Below are 6,129 nucleotides of genomic sequence, written 5' to 3'. Positions count from 1 at the left end.
GGGCCACAACGGGTATATGGGCTACCATATTTGTCTGTTTGGGTTACCTTATTTTACAGTAAACCCCTAAATACAATCATTACATGTAATCCACTAAACTATACTAAAATGTTAAAGGTATTCAATGAACAGAAACCAGTAGTTCACTTTTAAAGTTACTTTATTAAGCAAGTACAAGTATCACAAAACAAGAAAAGAAAAAAGTAAAAGATTTAAAACACTTCTAAATCAGCGTTGACATTTTTACAAGATTTTGAAACAACATACAGCAGAAATATCTGCCTTTCAACATTATTGTGACAATTAATTAGCATTTCATAATTTTTTTTATATAACAGCTCTTCAGTATATGTTAAAATATAATTATCATTATTAACAATAATAGTTTCAAACCTTTTGCCTTATGTGATTTTGTTGGAATTTACAATTTTGTCTGCTTGCCTAACCGTTTACATTGCATTATTACATTTGTATTCATACACTGTCATGTCATTTGACTAATTAATTAAATAATATACAGACTGCAAATAAAACTCAATACACCGCTATGTTAACTGTTATTAAACTATTGTTATTGGTTGTTTCGCCGTTTTACTTTGAGCATGATTGGTTAATCTGTCTGTCTTCCAGGAAACTGTCCAATGAGAATGTGCGCGGCTCTTCGCGGCTCAGTCACCGACCGAGAGTAACGGACGTATTTTCAAATTTAAAATAGGCGCGCACTGAGCAGCTGAGCTGCTGCTTGCATTGATTACTCGTCAGACCTGGATTATTTTATATCTGCCTGTTGAATTCTTAAATTTTGAGCGAATTTAAGTTGATATCAATGAAGAACAAAAGCTGGAATGTGAACAGAGGAAGGGTTCGTACGTGGTCTGTAAAAATACTGGCGATATCAGGTAAGAAAACATTTTTCAGTCAGTTAAATTAACGTTAACGTTTATGGACATGAGTAACGTTAACAGTCATAGGCTTAATGCAACCTTATACGTTCAATAAGTTATCTGTGTGTGTTTTTGTACTGCTGTAGCAATATAAGCACGTATTTAAATGTAATTTAGTACCATCTGACATTGCTGTGTTTTGTTGTTGGTAACGTTGTGTGTTTAATGTCAGCTAACGTTAGTTTAAAAACGCATGAGAGGTAAAAAAAGCGTTGGAATGAGTAAAGTGATAAAACAGTCATTTATTCGTTAGAAGTATGTTTACATAACCTCTTCAAACACTGATAACAGTATTGGAAATATATTTGTTTACTTTTTTTTTTTTTTTTTTTTTTTTTTTTAGATCAAGCATTGGAATAATTTTTATCTGGGGAGAACACCCAACAGAAAGACCCATTTACCAACCAACTGTTACAGTAAGTTAATTTTACCCACTGTTCAAAAACCTACACTGGGTTTAATATATAGTATTAAGTATGATTTTCACCTTTAAAGTAAGACATTTAATGTTAACGTTACTAATAGCAAGTCTGAGTAACTTTTTTGTCCTTTTGTCTTTTTTCTGCTGAAGTGGCGCACAGAAAGTGGATTCATGTCACCTTCATCAGTCCTTTCTTTAATCACTGGACACCGTAAAGGGAAAGACCCTCAGACGTGTCATAATAGGATAAATGGGTGCAGGTAAAATTATTTGATGGTTTGATTTTGGTACCAATTGTTTTTTTGTTTGTTTTTTATGTGTGTGCTTCCCTTGCTATGATACACATTTCTGATGGGATTGCCATGCTTAAAGTTTATGTTTACATTTTTAATCATCATGTAACAACTAACAGTCTCAAAGATGACATTACTAGGGCTGGATTTATTGGATGGGATGCACGCTACAATGTTCCATTCATTCATCAACTGAAAACAGGTTGACTAATCGATTCTTGGGATTTAAGAATTGATATTGTTTCGTAAAAATGAGAATCAAATAAAATCGAGAAATCAATATTTTTTACCCAGCCCTTGACATTACTCAGTTCATGTAGTGTGAATGTTATAATGGCAAACGTTTTTTTTTTTTTTAATTTAAGATTGTTTGAAGGAATGATATAAGAAAATACTGCTTTTTAAGGACTTTTCATTGAATAATTTCTTCTTTCCCCCTCTTCAGATTCGCCAAGGACCAGCTGATTACTGGCAATTTGGTGGAGGATTATTATTTAGCTGCTACATTGCACTATCACTTCTGGTACAGATTCATTGGCCTTTTGTGTTATTTTTTATTTTACTTGATTTAATAAATTACTTTTAATTAGTAGCCTACAATGTATGGTTAGGATTCTGAATTAAAACAGTGTAATGTTTCTCCACAAATATTATCAGAAATATACGGAGCCCCCAGGGGTCAGGCAAATTGTTGAAACAATATAAACCTGCATTGAAAGATATAATTCAAAGAGCAACAGACCACAACCCTCTCAGCTCAACACCACAATTTGTTGATTTCTTCATCTGTTTTAAAGATGAAATCATGACCTTACAGATGGTGCCCAACCAGAATGAGACTTTTACCGCCGCCGTTCCCGCGGCGGCAAAATTGGGATGTGTATTTGCTGCCTTTTACCGCTGAGTGGCGCTGTAATCACAGACTTTTAAAAGTGTCAGTTTATTCTCTTTAATGCCGTAATCTGCCGCGGCAGTAATCTGAGCTGAGGCCACAGATAAATTTAAGATAAATATTGTGGTTAAACGAATTCAAATTCATTTAATTTAAACAAAGTAGACACACGTTAACATTGTGTGCCCAGTTTTTCTATAATTTAAAAAGGCTATGTCAATAGGTTACTTTTCATTTACTTCGTGTTATTTTAATGTGTTTGTAGATTTATTAACTAAAACATAACAGTGAAATAAATTAAAATAATTTACCGTAAAATTAAAACATTTTCAGGACTTGCAGTTACTAACCGATGTTAGTCGGTTTAAGCATTATTTGTTATATTCAGAATTAGGCTTGCATGTTGTTATGATTATCAATTGAATTCTTTAATAAATGATCAACCACAATGCCTATTACTAGCCTACTGCCGCAGCAAAAATAAACCAGTCGAATTTCAAAGTCGTTCGCGAAATTATACCGGGCAAGTGACAGGGCAAAACAGCAGCAACTGCGGCATTTTAAAAGGTAAGTTTCCTATCTGTTTATTAATAAAAAATAAAATAAATAAAAAAACTTTTTTCATTATTTGAACAAAAATTAGACTGACTGAATATGTTAAAATATAAACAAACAAAGCAGAGAATAAAACAAACTTTTAGGGAAAAAATATAGGCCTATTATGCTCAGAATTGTTTAACATTAACGAAAGCAAAATATGTAAAAATACATTTCAAACAAAATAAAACAAAACAAATTCGTGGCCGAGTGGTAGGCTATAACTTACGTTTCAAATCCCGAACAAACATGGGCTACTTTTTTAGTATTAATTTGATTTGATAGTTCTAAAATATTGCTACACCATATTGTTTTTTTCTCCTATAGCCTATAGGCTATTAAATATTTTATATTTATAAAATAAAATTACCATTCATTTCCATTTTACATTAGGGTCAATTTTTTTTCCAATAGAATGGCTGAATTAACATCTGCATAATAATAATAATAATAATAATAATAATAAATAAATAAATAAACAGCACAAGGTCTTGTAAAAACACTTCTTTTTTTTTTTGACACATCTTTTTTTTTTTACTTTTAAAACAGAGAAAATAGTAGACCTAGGCTATTCAGACGATATCTGTGGTCAATGCATTAACAATAGACTCTCGGAGCTTCAAACGATCTGAGATCGAATCTCAATGTAGCCGACAGTGTTTATGTTTTTCCGTTCTTGATGCTTAAATATGCATCTGTTTATTAAAGTCAATCATCTTGTTTAATTATCAATTGTACATTAACATAAATTTGCTACATTCCAGTTGAGCCGCTGCACGCTATGATATATCTGATGAAGGAAGACTGTCAGCCGATTGCACCAGAAAATGAAGATGATGAAGCTCGTCTTTAATCTGTTAAATTATGTTTTTTTTTTTTTTTTTTTTGTGTGTGTGAATCATTCACGAGATTGAGATGACTGACAGTAATACCCGGCCATAGCAACGGTAGACATTTTCCAAAACAGATCGAACAAATCAGAAAAATACTTTCAATACAGTATTGCTTTCAATTAAAAAATAAACAATGAAAATGTAAAATAAAAATAAAATTAATTAAGTCTGAAAACCCATCGCACATTTCAAGGTATGAATAAAGTGTCGGGACAGTTTATTTATTTAAACAGGGTTGCATCGATTCGATAGAGTTTATTCCCTTTGTGGTGCAAAATAAGAAACATTTTAAATTTATTGTCAAAGAAATTGCAGCTAAATTAAAAAATGAAAACGGTACAAAACGAAAAAAAAGTTCAAAGCAACATAAATTAAGAACAGGCGTTTTTCTTTGCCTCTCTCGCGCTGGATATTTTTTTAGTAAGTTTGGTCTCCCTCACTGCGCGCGGCGCGGGTCTTTCTCGAAATTAAGCATTTCAGCGTAAAAAACACCATACAGCTGATAATACTATATATGTCGCTGTGTGTCATCCACACAAATCATGAAAGAAAAAACTGTAACAAATAGCTTTTGTTCCTTCAAAGATAAAGCATGCCTTGCTGAATTCACCTTTCAATAAAACGAGGTGGTCGCGAATTAAAGAGTTCTGTATCTGCTAAATTGAAATTGTGTGTGGAAAACCTTTAAATACAATCAATAAAACTACAATAGCCTATATAATTTAATAAGATATAGGGCCTACTGTACATAGGCTATGGACTTTTGGAGATTTTGAGATTGAACCTTAAAATAACTTTGCCTTTGCCTGCTCATCAGGCTGGCTCCGACACTCTCCATATGAAAGACGGAACATTAACACCTCTGTCCTGCACCCCCACGATAAAGCAACTATTGCCTTCTCCAAACCCCCCACAGGCTAGCTGAGTTTGCAAAACAAAACAAAGAGTTTGCCACTCGTCGTGGTGTGCCATAACACTTCATTATAAACTTCAATATTTCATTCAAAACAATCTTAAAACGCTTTGTGACATTCTGAAAAGCCGTGGATGCATTACTGCCACTGGAACCATGAACGCAAATACTGGTTCTGATTTTATTGTTTGCCGTTTAAACGTCATATATATATATATATATATATATATATATTTATATATTAACAGAACTGCTTTTGAAATTACGATTGGAATTATTATAGGCTACAGAAGTAAAGTCATTGTATAATATTTGTTCCTTAGTGTAAAATGGAAATGCATGGTGATTTTATTTTGTAAATAGGCTATAAGCAAAAAACTATGTTTTAGAACTAGACAAATCTCTCTGCATCAACAATAGACTATAAAATGCATTAATAGGCTAATATAAAAATATCAGTAGTCCAAGTTAGTTCGGGATTCGATCCCGTGTCATCTAAATGATCGTAACGTAAGTTCAACCACTCGGCCACGATTCACTCGTTGCGAAATAGCCTAACGTTCCAGTGTGTGTTCGCTCACACGAGCGAGAAGCGCTCTTCATTCAAATGAACGCGCCGCCGCGTTTGTCGAACACTAATTCAACATGTATTCAACATATTCAGTGCGTCCTAGAATACACTATCTCTGTGTTGCTAAAAATGCGGGTCTCCCTTGTGATGTTTTAATGAAAGTGTATCTAACATTTATACGGCCAGTCCTTGAGTACGCTAGCCCAGTATGGGGTGGACTACCTAAAGGTCTCTCTGATGAGCTAGAAAAAAAATGGCAATAATTTAGTTTTATTTATTTCAGTGTTAATGTTTGAGTTAAAAAAATCCTCTACAAACTAAATTAACACAAAGTCGGCTATAAGAGTCCTTTATAGGCTAAGTAAAAAGCAAAGGGCTTACAGTCTTAACATTTAGGCTACTTTGCTTAAATTCGATATATTTATTTTCAGTAGGGCCTAATAAATTTGTAGGGATGTAATGTCAGTTTGCTTTACCAACGCTATGTATTCAATTAAAGTTCCAAGAGGTCTGGTATATATTTCCTTCCCAGCTGACACTAATATGCAAGTGCACAACAAAAATCACAACTTGTGCTTGCTGCGAACGCAAGTTATTTAAGGTGT

At 33.2% G+C, this 6,129-nt stretch overlaps 1 long non-coding RNA gene across 1 annotated transcript; it reads left to right on the top strand.

Moving 5' to 3' along the window:
* Window positions 1-539: 539 nt before the first annotated feature.
* LOC311285467 lies at window positions 540-2,427 on the top strand. Its single transcript, XR_014626361.1, has 3 exons — window positions 540-899; window positions 1,288-1,360; window positions 1,516-2,427. It is a non-coding gene; the product is annotated as an uncharacterized lncRNA (long non-coding RNA).
* The last annotated feature ends 3,702 nt before the right edge of the window (window positions 2,428-6,129 follow it).

This window comes from Rutilus rutilus (genome assembly GCF_951802725.1).
Source record: "Rutilus rutilus genome assembly, chromosome: 25".
Classification (NCBI taxonomy): Eukaryota; Metazoa; Chordata; class Actinopteri; order Cypriniformes; family Leuciscidae; genus Rutilus; species Rutilus rutilus.
Note: the sequence above shows the minus strand (reverse complement) of the source record. Positions and strands in the feature narration are given on the sequence as shown.